Source organism: Podarcis vaucheri, assembly GCF_965113315.1.
Source record: "Podarcis vaucheri genome assembly, chromosome: 2".
Taxonomy (NCBI): domain Eukaryota; kingdom Metazoa; phylum Chordata; class Lepidosauria; order Squamata; family Lacertidae; genus Podarcis; species Podarcis vaucheri.
In genome coordinates, this window is record NC_138760.1 from 115134334 (window position 1) to 115150679 (window position 16346).

General features: G+C 48.3%; 2 long non-coding RNA genes across 2 annotated transcripts in view; one reads left to right on the plus strand and one right to left on the minus strand.

Moving 5' to 3' along the window:
* Positions 1-10368, minus strand: part of LOC309525563 — a 30948-nt gene extending 20580 nt beyond the window's left edge. The window contains exon 1 of the long non-coding RNA XR_014216422.1: positions 10220-10368. This is a non-coding gene — a long non-coding RNA (uncharacterized lncRNA). The remainder of the gene's footprint in view (positions 1-10219) is intronic.
* Positions 1548-8553, plus strand: LOC309525464. Its single transcript, XR_014216313.1, has 2 exons — positions 1548-3226; positions 8191-8553. It is a non-coding gene; the product is annotated as an uncharacterized lncRNA (long non-coding RNA).
* Positions 10369-16346: the final 5978 nt, after the last annotated feature.

Genomic DNA, 16346 nt, shown 5'->3' on the forward strand with positions numbered 1-16346 from the left:
TTCTCTCTCTCCCCCCACTCCCAAACGGGTGAGGAAGACGATGGTCAGAATTCTACGGAGCCATCTGTGAATTCATTGGGAAGAACAAAGAAACAGTTTAAATGCAAGGAATGTGGAATGTGCTTTAGACCAACAAACTCACACAGGAGAGAATCCATGTAAATACATGGAGTGTGAAAAGAACTTAAGTGAAAGTAGAGACCTTAGAATACATCAACAAAATCACAATGGGGAGAAACCGTTTAAATGCATTGAATATGGAAAGAGCTTCAGTCATAGTGGAGACCTCAGAACACATCAGCGAACTCACACAGGGGAGAAACCGTTTGAATGTATGGAGTGTGGAAAGAGCTTCAGTGAAAGTGGAAACCTTAGAAGACATCAACGAACTCACACGGGGGAGAAACCATTTAAATGCATTGAATGTGGAAAGAGCTTCAGTCGTAGTGGAGACCTTAGAAGACATCAACGAACTCACACGGGGGAGAAACCATTTAATTGTATTGAATGTGGAAAGAGCTTCAGTGATAGTTCAGCCCTCAGAACACATCAACAAACGCACACGGGGGAGAACCCATTTGAATGTATTGAATGTGGAAAGAACTTCAGTTGTAGTGGAGCCCTTAGAACACATCAGCGAACTCACACAGGGGAGAAACCATTTAAATGCATTGAATGTGGAAAGAGCTTCAGTGATAGTTCAGCCCTCAGAACACATCAACGAACTCACACAGGAGAGAAACCATTTCAATGCATTGAATGTGGGAAGAGCTTCAGTCGTAGTGGAGACCTTAGAAGACATCAACGAACTCACACGGGGGAGAAACCATTTAATTGTATTGAATGTGGAAAGAGCTTCAGTCATACTGGAGCTCTTAGAACACATCAACAAAGTCACACAGGGGAGAAACCATTTGAATGTATTGAATGTGGAAAGAACTTCAGTCTTAGTGGAAACCTTAGAAGACATCAACGAACTCACACGGGGGAGAAACCATTTAATTGCATTGAATGTGGAAAGAACTTCAGTTGTAGTGGAGCCCTTAGAAAACATCAACGAACTCACACAGGGGAGAAACTATTTGAATGTATTGAATGTGGAAAGAACTTCAGTCGTAGTGGAGACCTTAGAATACATCAACGAACTCACACGGGGGAGAAACCATTTAATTGCATTGAATGTGGAAAGAACTTCAGTTGTAGTGGAGCCCTTAGAAAACATCAACGAACTCACACAGGGGAGAAACCATTTGAATGTATTGAATGTGGAAAGAGCTTCAGTTGTAGTGGAGAACTTAGAACACATCAACGAACTCACACGGGGGAGAAACCATTTAAATGCATTGAATGTCGAAAGAGCTTTAGTAGTAGTGGAAACTTTAGAATACATCAACGAACTCACACGGGGGAGAAACCGTTTAAATGCATTGAATGTGGAAAGAACTTCAGTTGTAGTGGAGCCCTTAGAACACATCAGCGAACTCACACAGGGGAGAAACCATTTAAATGCATTGAATGTGGAAAGAACTTCAGTTGTAGTGGAAACCTTAGAAAACATCAACGAACTCACACAGGGCAGAAACCATTTAAATGTATGGAGTGTGGAAAGAGCTTTATTCAAAGTGGAATACTTAGAACACATCAACGAACTCACACAGGGGAGAAACCATTTAATTGTATGGAGTGCGGAGAGAGCTTCAGTCAAAGTGGAGGTCTTAGGAAACATCAGCTAACTCATACAGGGGGGAAACCACAGATGTAGGAAATGTGGAAAGAGCTTTGGAAGGCGTGGAGACCTTTATATTCATGAGCGAATTGACCCAGGTGGAAAGCCATATCAATGTATGCAATGTTCCACTCAAGGTTCCCTGTTTACTTCACATCAAGAAACTCATAAAGGTGGATATCAATTTTAAATGCATGGGATCCGTGTGATGTTTTGGTGTTTGTATTTAAATTTGTACACATACACACATATATATTCAAGTAATGAAGGTGACATATACTAAATGTACAAAGTAAGTTGCAAGTTGTTGCTAGATAAACGGGGATATTGTGACTCTGGAATGCTCAAGGTCTGTGATGAATCTGTGGAGTTTTGACCTTTGCCCTTCAATGCCAAAATGATGGGCTGCCCTTGTCTTGTGGATCAGCATCTGTCGGCTTCAGGGAAATGGGATACCTCAGATGTTGGGAAACAGCGCCCATAAGACTCAGCACATATGGCCAAGAATGATGGGAGTTGTAGTTCCAAAGCTTAAGGGTGGAAAATATCACGTGTTTTACAACTTTTCATTATGAATAATTGTAGGTACAACTTTTGTTGATACAGAGCTCATTTTTAGCTTCTAGGAGCAGCTGGTCATTTCTGCTTTATAAACAAAGCTAAATATATTGACACACTTTACATTAAAACCAAATTTCAGAACAGAGACAAACAAATTTTTTTTAATGCCCTTTTTTACTTTACAAACTATTCTCAATCCAAGATTTGATTTTCATATGTATAAAAATACTTTGTTAGCAAGGGGGTATAAAAATAATAATTAAAAAAGCTACAATAAAAGCATTCTCAGCATTAAAAAAGAAATGCTAGTTGATGTTCAAGGCGTTGAGTTACAAATTAAGGCAAGGGTCAACCATTTCTTCTGCAAGCTGTTCCGCATCCAGTATTTCCCAGCTTCTGCCTTCTGAACTATGTTCCTCTGCAAACCACTGGTCCAAATCTATACAGTCCTCCTGCTCCTGGGAAGATTCAGAGGGAGGCTCCCACGAATGCGCCTCAGTGCAGCTCTCCTCAGCTGGGTCCCTGGTTAGGTCTTGGTTTAGGGGAGAAAGCATGGGCCTGGCCCTAGGGTGGGTGTGAGCGGAAAAGGGAAGAGAAGTACAGTGGTACCTCGGGTTACATACGTCTCAGGTTACAGACTCCGCTAACCCAGAAATAGTACCTCAGGTTAAGAACTTTACTTCAGGATGAGAACATGCGGTGCAGCAGCAGTGGGAGGCCCATTAGCTAAAGTGGTGTTTCAGGTTAAGAACAGTTTCAGTTTAAGAATGGACCTCTGGAATGAATTAAGTACTTAACCCGAGGTACCACTGTAGAGGGGATGCTTCTTTTTCCTTTCAAGGCTAGTTCTTGTTTCTCCTGAGTGCGCGCCTGTAATTAGCGAGCGTGCTTTTAACTGGAGTGCATCCCTTTGTCTTGGAGTGCAAGATGATTCAGGAGGCCTGTGGCGTTTGCCTCCTAGGATGGGTCATAAGGAAAGGGTTAAAATGGGTGTGATGTGATTGGCCAGTGAGAATGCAAGGGGGGAGTAAAAGTTAGAGTGGGAGGTTTTGAAAGTCAGTTGAGGTTTGGGAATTGGAGAAGGAAGAGGGAGGAATAGGCAGTGGGTTGGCTGAGTTGTATTGTGAGAGAGTGAGAGGAATTGTTAGGTTGAGTCAGATACATAGTTGGAATAATCAGTTTGGAGTTGTTAGGAACTAAGATTAAGAAACTGACAAGAGAAAAATAAACTGAAACCATACGCTTGTTCCTGCATTTAAAAATAAACTTGATTATTTGTTAATGTTAACAACTGTCTGGACTCCGTGTGTCTCCGACAGAAGCGGGGTGGTGGCAGCGAAGAAAGCAATCACGGTGGTGGCACAGGGTCATAGAATCATAGAATCATAGAGTTGGAAGAGACCACAAGGGCCATCGAGTCCAACCCCCTGCCAAGCAGGAAACACCATCAGAGCACTCCTGACATATGGTTGTCAAGCCTCTGCTTAAAGACCTCCAAAGTAGGAGACTCCACCACACTTCTTGGCAGCAAATTCCACTGTCGAACAGCTCTTACTGTCAGGAAGTTCTTCCTAAGGTTTAGGTGGAATCTTCTTTCTTGTAGTTTGGATCCATTGCTCCGTGTCCGCTTCTCTGGAGCAGCAGAAAACAACCTTTCTCCCTCCTCTATGTGACATCCTTTTATATATTTGAACATGGCTATCATATCACCCCTTAACCTCCTCTTCTCCAGGCTAAACATGCCCAGCTCCCTTAGCCGTTCCTCATAAGGCATCGTTTCCAGGCCTTTGACCATTTTGGTTGCCCTCCTCTGGACACATTCCAGTTTGTCAGTGTCCTTCTTAAATTGTGGTGCCCAGAACTGGACACAGTACTCCAGGTGTGGTCTGACCAGAGCAGAATACAGTGGCACTATTACTTCCCTTGATCTAGATGCTATACTCCTATTGATGCAGCCCAGAATTGCATTGGCTTTTTTAGCTGCCTCGTCACACTGTTGGCTCGTGTCAAGTTTGTGGTCAACCAAGACTCCTAGATCCTTTTCACATGTACTGCTCTCAAGCCAGGTGTCACCCATCTTGTATTTGTGCCTCTCATTTTTTTTGCCCAAGTACAATACTTTACATTTCTCCCTGTTAAAATTCATCTTGTTTATTTTTGCCCAGTTCTCTAATCTGTCAAGGTCGTTTTGAAGTGTGATCCTGTCCTCTGGGGTGTTAGCCACCCCTCCCAGTTTGTTGTCATCTGCAAATTTGATCAGGATGCCCTTGAGTCCATCATCCAAGTCGTTGATAAAGATGTTGAATAAGACCGGGCCCAAGACAGAACCCTGTGGCACCCCACTAGTCACTCTTCTCCAGGATGAAGAGGAACCATTGATGAGCACCCTTTGGGTTCGGTCAGTCAGCCAGTTACAAATCCACTGAGTGGTAGCATAGTCAAGACCGCATTTTACCAGCTTCTTTACAAGAATATCATGGGGCACCTTGTCAAATGCCTTGCTGAAATCAAGGTAGGCTACATCCACTGCGTTCCCTTCATCTACCAGGCTTGTAATTCTGTCAAAAAACGAGATCAGGTTAGTCTGACATGACTTATTTTTCAGAAATCCATGCTGACTATTGGTGATCACAGCATTCCTTTCTAGGTGCTCACAGACTGTTTGCTTAATGATCTGCTCCAGAATCTTCCCTGCTATTGATGTCAGACTGACTGGGCGGTAATTATTTGGGTCCTCTCTTTTCCCCTTTTTGAAAATAGGGACAACATTTGCCCTCCTCCAGTCTGCCGGGACTTCGCCTGTTCTCCAGGAATTCTCAAAGATGACTGCCAGTGGTTCTGAGATCACATCTGCCAGTTCTTTTAATACTCTTGGATGCAGTTCATCTGGCCCTGGAGACTTGAATACATCTAAACTAGCCAAATATTCTTGTACTATCTCCTTAGTTATTCTGGGCTGTGTTTCCTTTGCTGAATCATTTGCTCCAAATTCTTCAGGTCGGGCATTGTTTTCTTTATCGGAGAAGACTGAGGCAAAGAAGGCATTGAGTAGTTCAGCCCTTTCTGTGTCCCCTGTTTGCATTTCACCATCTTCTCCTCTGAGTGACCCCATTGTTTCTTTGTTCTTCCTTTTGCTACGAACATACCCATAAAAGTCTTTTTTGTTGCTTTTAACCTCTCTAGCAAGCCTGAGTTCATTCTGTGCTTTAGCTTTTCTGACTTTGTGTCTACACGTGCTGGCTATTTGTTTGAATTCCTCTTTGGTGGTTTCCCCCCTTTTCCATTTTTTGTACACATCCTTTTTTAATCTTAATTCAGTTAAAAGTTCTTTAGATAGCCACCCTGGCTTCTTTAGGCACCTTCCATGTTTCCGTCTCATTGGTATTGCCTGACGTTGTGCTTGTAGTATCTCCCTCTTAACAAACTCCCAGCCATCATGAACTCCCTTTCCTTTTAGTATTGTTGTCCATGGGATCTCACCCAGCACTTCCCTAAGTTTTATGAAGTCAGCTTTCTTAAAGTCAAGAAATTGAGTCCTAGTATGCTTGGCTGCTCCTTTCCGCTGTATAGTAAACTTCAGAAGAGCATGATCACTCGCGCCTAATGATCCTTCCACTTCTACCCCACTAACCAGGTCATCAACATTGGTTAGGACCAGATCTAAAATGGCTGTTCCTCTTGTTGCTTCTCCCACTTTCTGGACAATGAAGTTGTCTGCAAGGCCAGTGAGGAATCTGTTTGACCTTATGCTCTTGGCTGAGTTTGACGTCCAACAAATATCCGGGTAATTGAAGTCCCCCATTACTACTATCTCCCTTCCTTTTGCATGCTTGGCCATCTGTTCCAGGAAGGCATCATCTATGTCCTCCGTTTGGCTTGGGGATCTATAGTAAACTCCCACAATGAGGTCTCTGTTATTCTTCTCTCCCTTAATTTTGACCCAAATGCTCTCACTTTGGCTTTGAGGATCTAAATCGTGGATCTCTTCACAGGTATACACATCCCTGACATATAACGCCACTCCTCCTCCTTTCTTGTCTGGTCTGTTTCTCTGAAATAGATTGTATCCCCCCATTATTACATTCCAATCGTGGGACTTATCCCACCAGGTTTCAGTGATGCCTATTATGTCATATTTAGTTTGCTGTACCAAGAGCTCAAGCTCATCTTGTTTATTTCCCATGCTTTGCGCATTAGTGTACAGACATTGAAGTCCATTAATCATTCCCCCGTGTCTCTTATTTAAGGATTTTTTCCTCCCACCACTAGGTCCGCGTGCTGTTTGCTCCATTTGGTCTATGACATTTGGATGATCATCTTCATTAATTGATAGACTCCTACCTTCAGGAGCACTGTCTCCCTCCCCCACATTAGTCAGTTTAAAGCCCTCCTGATGAGGTTTCTGAGATTTTTGGCAAAAACATTTCTCCCAACCGTTGTGAGGTGCAGCCCATCACTTGCCAGAAGTCCATCTTCAAGAAACTGCAGTCCGTGATCTAAGAATCCAAACCGTTCCTGTTTACACCATTTGCGAAGCCAGCTATTCACTTCCACTATTTTCCCCTCTCTCCCTGGGCCACGTCGTTCAACTGGGAGGACAGATGAGATGACAATTTGTGCATTTAGTTGCTTCAATTTCCTGCCGAGAGCCTCGTAGTCTCTTTTGATCTTCTGGAGGCTATTGCTTGCAGTGTCATTGGTTCCCACATGAACCAAGAGGAAGGGGTATTTGTCAGTGGGTTTTATGATTCCTTGCAGTCGTTCAGTTACATCTTGGATCTTAGCCCCGGGGAGATAGCACACTTCCCGAGACATCTTGTCAGGCCCACAGATCACTGCTTCTGTTCCCCTCAGTAGGGAATCCCCTATCACCACTACACGCCTCCTCTTGGGTTTGGTCGGGGTTCTTCCGTGAGCTGTCCGTTCCAAGGTCGCCTGCACATTCCCTGAGGACTGACTTTGCTGCTCGTCTTCATATACCTGATCGACTGTAATGAGGGAGAGATCCTCAAATTGAGTCTGCTCTTCATCTTCCATGCTAGGGGAGAGGACCTCAAAGCGATTGTGTATTTCTAAGCAATCAGAGTGAACCCTGGGCCTCCTTTGAGTCACGTTTCTCCATATATCTGGCTCCTGTGTTGGTGAACTAGACTCCTTCTCAGGGGAGTCCCCTGTCTCCTCCTTGGTGGAGACGGTGTGCTCTGTTGCTTCCAAGAAGAGCTCCAGCTCTCTAATTCTTTGGAGCGTAACTACACGTTCCTCCAGTTGCTGGACTTTGTCTTTTAAGAGGGCAATCAACATGCAATTGCTGCAGGTAAAGCTGCCTGCAACCTTTGGCAAGATGGCAAACATTGCGCAGGAATCGCAGGCGACTGCAGCTGTTCCCTCCCCTTCCATCTTGAGATCGTGTCGTTGGGGTTGGCTACAGAGGTCCTCCATCATAAAAAGGACAAATAACACAAAAAAACACCTAGATCTCCCCCAACAAACGTTTGAGACTAGCTCCCCTAAATCTAAAAGATGGATTTAACTGCCCTGCTGCCCTGCAAACTCTGATAAGCTCCTCCCACAGCTAATCCCCTGCCTCAACAGAAACCCTGCCCCCTCTGACCTTTACACAGGGAAAACAGCTAATCAGCCACAAAGAAACACACACACACAAGAAAACCCTTTTTGCTCCTTCTTCAACTGATGCCCTGCAAACTCTGATAAGCTCCTCCCACAGCTAATCCCCTGCCTCAACAGAAACCCTGCCCCCTCTGACCTTTACACAGGGAAAACAGCTAATCAGCCACAAAGAAACACACACACACAAGAAAACCCTTTTTGCTCCTTCTTCAACTGATGCCCTGCAAACCGTCAATAGACCGTCATACGTCTGGGGGCCCTGTGATCGCCACAAGGCCTTAGAGCGAAGCACGTGTATCTCACATGTGCCTTGAGAGCAATGGTGAAGGGATGGTCGGGGTGCTTAAAAGTAAGCTGTTGTTTCGTGGGGGGGGGGGAGTCTTAACGAAGTCGAAAAGGAAGAGCCAACCGCGACTACAGGATACGTGTGCTTGCTACTCTGATTTGGAAGATGGGCAGTGCAAGTGGCACATGCTTGTGTAAAAAGCAGATCTAATGAAGATTAAGTTAATGGCAACCTTTTTTAAAATTAATATTCTTCATTGATTAAAAAAAATGCATGTCTATACAAACATTATGTACAATCTCTTAACAGGTAGAAAAAAAGAAAATAATATAAAATATTTAACTTTACAAAACTTAATGTTCTCAGTCCATGATTTGCTTTTCTTATGTAATGTTTATTTCCTGGCCCACCTCCCATCACTGTGGGGAGAGCCTGGGGCAAGGGATAAGAATGCAGGGTCAGCCTGACATCCATCAGTTTTCTGGCTCCGACAGCAGCCATCCAGGCATTTCTGCAAAACTCACAATCAGGACATGAAGGCGAGAGCCACCCTCTCTTTGTGACCCCACCCTGTCTGAGGAAAACCCGTATACAAATTGCCAATTCAATTTCCTAGCTGCCAGCCTTTATGTGACGAAAATCGAACCATTCCTCCAAGGAAGAGAGGGAGGTACCAGTAACCTTGAGGCAGCTCCATTGGTTACGTATGTCCAATAAATTTTTAGGTGGGGGGAAAAGATAGCCAAAGCCACGCAATGAGAACTGGACATGCTCAGTGGATACAGAAAAATGGCTGTGGGGGTAGGGGCTGGTGGACAGCAGGAATGAAAAACTGGAGAGGGATGGAAAGCAATGGAGTGTGCTGGAAAAGGGTAATGTTTTGGATCAGAAGCACTCAGTGCTTATCACTGGAGATAGAGAGAGTACCTTGCCTTCAACTTCTCAATGCCAGCATCCCCCTTCCTTCATCCACAGAGATAGATGACGATTGCTGAGCCCAATGGGGGTTGTAATTCAGCAACATCTGGAGGGCCAGAGGTTCCCACACTTACTTGCAGGTTCCGGCCTAAGACCGAGTTCATCAGAGTTGGGTCCTTGTTGGCTAAGAGTGCCGGGGATGATCGGAGTTGTAGTCCAACAACATCTAGGGACCCAAGATTGAATGATGCTGGCTTGTAGGACATATTGCTGCCTAGGCTAAGCAGTCCTGGGTCTTGGGAGGAGGCCACACGTATACCACCTTGAGTTTCATGATGGAAGAAAGGAAGGATATGGCAGCAGAAAACGAGAATGTTTCTTAAATAAATCAAGGCACCTGGTCGCTTTTTGCTAAGCCCTGCTATATAGGCCTGCAGGACTCCGTCTCATGTTGGATTTTGGGCAGGGGGAAGTGTGTTGCCAGGATACTTTTTTCATCCTGCTTGCATTTTTTCTGTATAAAGAATGTAAATAATTTTAACTGATTTTAATAGCGTTCTGATACTGCTTTAAACTGCCCAGCAACACCTTCAGGTCATGTGGGTTTCCCTTGTTGATTCCAGTATCCATCCGGTCAAGACCAGACCCAGAGGCAGGGATAGTCTTCAAACAATGATTAATCCTGCCTCCTCGGTAATGACATGGTCTGGTCTTAGTGTAACTCCTCCTCCTGCCCATGATCACTGAGATCAGATGTCCCAGTGCATCCCCCCCCCCTGTGGAACCTGCCCCAGCCATTCTGTTGACTGGGGCCCATTCCCATGCAGCCCTGATCCGGCCCCTTAAAAACAAAACACAAACTATACAACCAATAAACAACAAAAAACAAAAACAAAACAGTTATACTCAAATTAATCCCCAACCAGATATCCACCCCTCAACACAGCAAAAAAAAGGGGGGGGAGAAGAAAAAAATTAAAATGTCACCAACTGCTTAAGGGCATTTTAAAACACATTAGACACTCATTTCTATAGCATGTGACCCTTTGTGTCAGTGTCAGGTAAACAGGTATTTTGTTTTTATTGGCGGTGGGAGAGACCAGAGTGTCCAGGAGGTTTTTGGTTGCAGGATATTCGTCAAAGCAATGCCCAATCTCTGTGGTGTTTCAGAGTGACCCCCAAGGGTTGTTTACACATGGGAGGGATCCATCGCTTGCTGCAGTCAACATGTGGCAACCGTGTGCGCCTAAACTCCTGGGAGGCAGAGACCCAAATCTGGACCGAGACAAGGGGACAGCAGATCTCTAGCTAGGGATTCACCCAAGCTCCTTCTGCCCGCTGACCAGAAAAGCCATATCCCCCAGAAAAAAAGCCCACCCTGAAATTCCTTCTCCTTTCACTCTCCAGTTTTACAAAGGCAAACTCCTATTAGGCAAAGGTGGGTTGCAGAACTTCTAACAACATTTTGCTTTAAAAAATAATTGTGGTGGTTCCCTCATTGTGAATGAGTGAGGTTCATAGACCACAGAATGAAAGAGTTGGAAGGGACCAAGAGGGTCATCTAGCCGAACCCCCTGCAATGCAGGAATCTTTTTGACAAGGTGGGGCTCAAACCCACAACCCCGAGAGTCTCATGCTCTACCAACTGAGTTATCCCAGGACTCGGATCAAATTCAGCCGGTAGGATTACAATGAATGGGGAGCAAAGCTTTTGTATGAATATATTACCTCAAGTTATTCTGATCCTTCCAAATGCACTGGTAAAAGAAATTTTAAGACTGAACAAGTATTATTATTATAATTATTATTATTATTACCCAGCCAATTTGGGTGGCTTCCAGCAAAATATAAAAACATAATAAGACATGAAACATAAAAAACTTCCTGATTCTGCTTCTTTGAGAGAAGCCGACAAATTTAGGACAGATCCTCTATATCAACTCTATGACAGGGAACCAGGCAGCGGGCCTTCTTGGTAGTGGCACCTGCTCTGTGGAACGCTCTCCAGTCAGATGTCAAGGAAATAAGCATCTATCTGACTTTTATAAGACATCTGAAGGCAGCCCTGTATGGAGAAGCTTTTAATGTTTGATGTTTCATTGGTTTTTAAAAAATATTCTGTTGGGAGCTGCCCTAGTGGCTGGGGAAACCCAGCCAGATGAGCGGGTATAAATAATGTTGTTGTAATATTAATATTACGGGACGTGGGTGGCGCTGTGGGTTAAAGCCTCAGCGCCTAGGGCTTGCCGATCGAAAGGTTGGCGGTTCGAATCCCCGTGGCGGGGTGCACTCCCGTTGCTCGGTCCCAGCGCCTGCCAACCTAGCAGTTCGAAAGCACCCCCGGGTGCAAGTAGATAAATAGGGACCGCATACTAGCGGGAAGGTAAATGGCGTTTCCGTGTGCGGTTCTGGCTCGCCAGATGCAGTTTTGTCACACTGGCCACGTGACCCGGAAGTGTCTCCGGACAGCGCTGGCCCCCAGCCTCTTGAGTGAGATGGGCGCACAACCCCAGAGTCTGTCAAGACTGGCCCGTATGGGCAGGGGTACCTTTACCTTTAATATTAATATTATTATGCTTAATTGAATAGCAGTTCCCGGAAGCCGCCGGAGGGGAGAGATGCACTTGGGCTCCCATCCTCCTTGCAGGCTTGGGCACCGTGAGGAGACAGTGCTGAGATTCCTGCATTGCAGGGGGTTGGACTAGATGACTCTCAGGGTCCCCTTCCATCTGAACGATTCTATCATTCTAAGAGGGTGCGGGACTAGATGGGCTTGATCGAACTACAGGGCTCTTCGTGTGATCTGTCTGTGCATCCAGACGAACGTTTTCCTGATGTTTGTGTGTGTGTGTGTGTGTGTGTGTGTGAGAGAGAGAGAGAGAGAGAGAGAGAGAGAGAGAGAGAGAGAGAAACCTTCAGGGAGAGGTACCTGTCTCTTTTTTGGAACGAGGTTGAATCAGCTGCAATTCCCCACCACCACCACCTGACCCACCGCTTCTGAAATATACTCAGAGTCGCAAAGTGATTTCATGCTCTTTATTCAGCTCATAGTGGTGAGGAGGAATGAATGGAAGTCCCCTCCCAGTATCTGCCTTATATACATTATTTACACAATGGGCTGCACATGATTGGCTAATTCCAGAATTCTACTGTAAGCCAATCAGGTTGTGGATTCACTTCAATCTGGAGCAGGATTGGGTGGTTCCTGCCAACCAATCATGCTGCTGCATTGTTCCAGGGCCAATCAGACTGCTGCATTCTGAATCCTATTGTTCTAGGACTAATCAGACTGCTGCAATTTGGATCCTATTGTTCTCAGTACATAACACCCCTCCCCTCTAAGTTCCAGTCCTGCCCGGGAGGTCGCATTCATAGTCCTCAAGGTATGCCGGTGGCCTACGTGTGCGTTGCGGCCTGTGGTGTTCCCTGGTCTGGGGTTCAGGTTCTGGCTCGTGTTCCAAGGGTGCTGGCTGTGATGGGGTTGTTTGGTCTGGTGCAACCGGCTCGCTCAGTCGTGGTTCTGGTTCTGGTGTCCTTTCGGCCTCACGGGTCCTCTCTGTATTTACTGATTCTGCCTCTCCTGCTGGCCCCTCTTGCTCTATGGGCCTCACTGCCCCGCTGTTCCCTTGGGACTCCTCTGACCTGTCCTCCTCCTGGGTTTCTCCCGGGAATCGTCGCCGTATCTGGTCGCAGTGGCGGCGCCAGCATTGCCCCCCATCCGTTAGCACCTCGTACGACACTGGGCCAGTGACCCTGGTGACTGTGGCGGGTACCCATGCTGGGCCTGCCCCAAAATTCTTTGCGTACACTGGGTCCTGGGCCTCGAAGGTCCGGGGGTTCCTGCCTTCCCCCACCACTACCTCATCCTGAGCTCTATCGGGGTGAAGGCGGTCCAATCTGATTGCAAGGCGCCGACCCATTAGTAGTTCAGCGGGGCTCCGGCCAGTCGTTGAGCTGGGGGTGCTGTGCTGTGCTAGAAGGAATGTGGCAAGGCGGTACTCCCAGTCCCCTTGCGTCATGCGGCGAAGGGTGTCCTTGGTGGTCCGCACCATGCGTTCTGCTTGGCCATTGGTGGCAGGGTGGAACGGCGCCGAACGGATGTGGCGGATGGCGTTCTGTGCTGTGAAGGTTTGGAATTCTCCTGACGTAAATGCAGTCCCGTTGTCTGAGACGAGAGTGTCAGGGAGCCCGTGGGTTGCAAACAGCCTGCGTAGTACCCGGATGGCTGCGGACGTGGAAGTGGACGGTACCAGTGCGACTTCCAGCCATTTGGTGTAGGAGTCCACCACTATGAAGAATGTTTTCCCCTGAAAGGGGCCAGCGAAATCCACGTGCAGGCGTGACCATGGTGCTCGGGCGGACTCCCAGGATTGGACTGGGGCCCTTGGGGGATCTGGGCGGGATTCTTGGCAGGCCTGGCAGTGTTTGACCCAGGTCTCTATCTCTCCATCAATCCCCGGCCACCACACATAACTCCTGGCAAGGGCCTTCATTCTTACTACCCCTGGATGTGTCTCGTGTAGGGCTGTGAGGATCCTTTTGCGGAGGGGCTGGGGAACAACGACTCTGCTTCCCCATAACAGGCACCCCTTGTGGGCCGACAGTTCATGTTTGCGGGTTGTGTAGCCGGCGAATTCTGGCCCGGGGCTGCTGCTGGGCCATCCCCTCCACACCCAGTCCAGGACCCGGGAGATGACCCTATCTTTCTTGGAATGGTGTGCAACTTCTTGTGCCTGAATGGGGCGGTCGGGAAGCAGCTCCAGGCTCATGACCTCTTGTGCAGGTGCTGGGTCAGGGCCTGTTTCCGGTAGTGGTAGCCTGCTGAGGGCGTCCGCATGGCCCATCGCCTTCCCAGGTCGGTGAATCAGTGCATACTGGTAGCTGGCAAGGAAAATTGACCACCTGAGGACGCGAGGAGACAGCACTTGGGGGGTCTGCTTTTCGGGGGCAAACAAGCCAAGCAACGGCTTGTGGTCAGTCACCACGGTGAAGGGCCGCCCGTACAAGAAATCATGGAATTTTTTTACTCCCTTCACAATTGCCAGACCCTCCTTGTCAATTTGCGAGTAGTTCCGCTCGGTTGCGTTGAGTGTCTGGGAAAAGTACGCCACCGGTACCTCTCTTCCATCTGGGAGTTGGTGCCCCAGGACAGCGCCAATGCCATAGGGTGAGGCGTCGCATGCTAGCACCACCGGCAGCCTCTCGTCGAAGTGTGCCAAGACAGAGTTTGAGACAAGCAAGTCCTTGACTGCCTGGAATGCGGCCTCCTGGCGCTGGCCCCACACCCAAGGGGCCCGCTTGTCCAGGAGTCTGTGTAGGGGCTCCGCTACCGCCGCCTTGTGGGGAAGGAAGGAATGGTAAAAGTTCAATAATCCCAAGAAGGCCTGAAGTTCAGTCTTGCTCTTGGGCGCGGGGGCATCACAAATGGCCCGTACCTTGTCCCCAGTCGGGTGGACCCCTTCTGCGTCCACCATAAATCCCAGAAAGTCCACCTGAGGCACTCCTAGTAGACATTTTTCCCGCTTCACCTTGAGACCCGCCGTCTGGAAACGGTGCAGAACGGTGCGGAGGCGGTCCTCAAACTCCTCTGGTGTGGGCCCGGCAATCAACACATCATCAAAGAAGGGGGTGACACCAGGAATCCCTTTAAGGAGAGAGTCCATTAGATTCTGGAATATGCCTGGTGCCACGCTGACCCCGAATTGCAGCCGCTTTACTCTGAACGCTCCTCTGTGCGTCACAATCGTCTGTGCCTCTGCTGTGGCCTCATCTACTGGCAGCTGTTGATATGCTTGGGCCAAGTCCAGCTTGCCAAAAATTTTCGACCCAGCCAGGGTGGCAAGGACATGGCTGACCACTGGCACTGGGTATGCGTGGGCCGTGAGGGCCTTGTTTATGGTACACTTGTAGTCTGCGCAGATGCGGACCGAACCATTAGGCTTGACGGGTGTGACGATTGGAGTTTCCCAGGGGGCATTAGGCACTGGCTCCAGCACTCCTTGCTCCACGAGTCGGTCCAATTCCTCGTCTATACGGGGTTTCAAGGCGAACGGGACCCGGCGGGCCTTGAGCCTGACCGGTCGTACTGCGGGGTCAAGCTGTAGCGCAATGGGGGGGCCCGTATACTGTCCCAATTTCCCGTCGAAAACCCCTGGAAATTCCTTGCATATGGCGTCCACTTGTAAGGTAGTGTGGTTCACCCCGGTGACAGCTAGCCCCAGTGGTCCAAACCATGCCAATCCCAGTAAGCTAATGTAGGGGCCCTTGACCACAAGCAAGTCCAGTTGCCGCGTCCGCCCTCGGTATTGCACCCTGAAGGTCCCCACCCCCATTGTGGGGACCTTACGTTTCTGGAAGTCCCGTAGGGTGAATGGGGCCGGCCTGAGTTTGGGACCCCCAGTAGGACACAGTTTCCTTAAGGTCTTTGCCGAGATTATGGATAGAGTTGAACCCGTGTCAAGCTCCATGCGGCATGGGGCCCCCTCTATCTGTACCTCTACATAAATTTTCTCTACGTTGGGGTGGGGCAACTGGTATACCTGGCAGTCCGTGAGCTCCGTCGAGTTGCCTTGGTGCGTTGGGCCCCGGGACCTGGGGCTCTTGGGTTGGTCATCTGATGCCTGGTGTCGGGTGGGCCGAGCCCGACACACCCGGGCGATGTGTCCCGATTTTCTGCACTGCCTGCACTCTGCGTTGCGGAAACGGCAGGTCCTCCTCTCGTGACTCTCCCCGCAGCTTGCGCAGTTTCCTCCTTCTCGTCGAGGCAGCTGTGGTCTGTGCGCTGCTTGAGTGCGCTGCTGTACTCGGTGCACCTCCTCCCTGTCGGATCCTGAGTCGTCGGTGAGGTCTTCGTGGTGGACCCTTGGTTGGGATGGCAGGCTCGGCCGTGCCTCTTGCGTCGACCTCTTGGCAGCTTCCGTTGCCAGGGCCTCCTCCAGAGCGACCTGGAACGTTAGGTCCTTCTTAGCGTAGAGGCGTCGTTGCAGCTTCTCATCCTTCAGGCCACCGACGAGGCGGTCACGAAGCATGTTCTCCAGCTCTGAGAAGTTGCAGAACCGGGCGGCTTGGCGGAGAGAGGTCACAAACCCAGTTATGGTTTCCCCAGGGGCTTGTCGCTTTGCGTAGAAGGCATTTCGACGAGCCACCACTGAGGGCTGTGGCGAAAAGTGCCCCTTCAGCTGTTCCATTATTGTTTTGTATGGAACAGTAGCGACGTCTTCAGGCGCA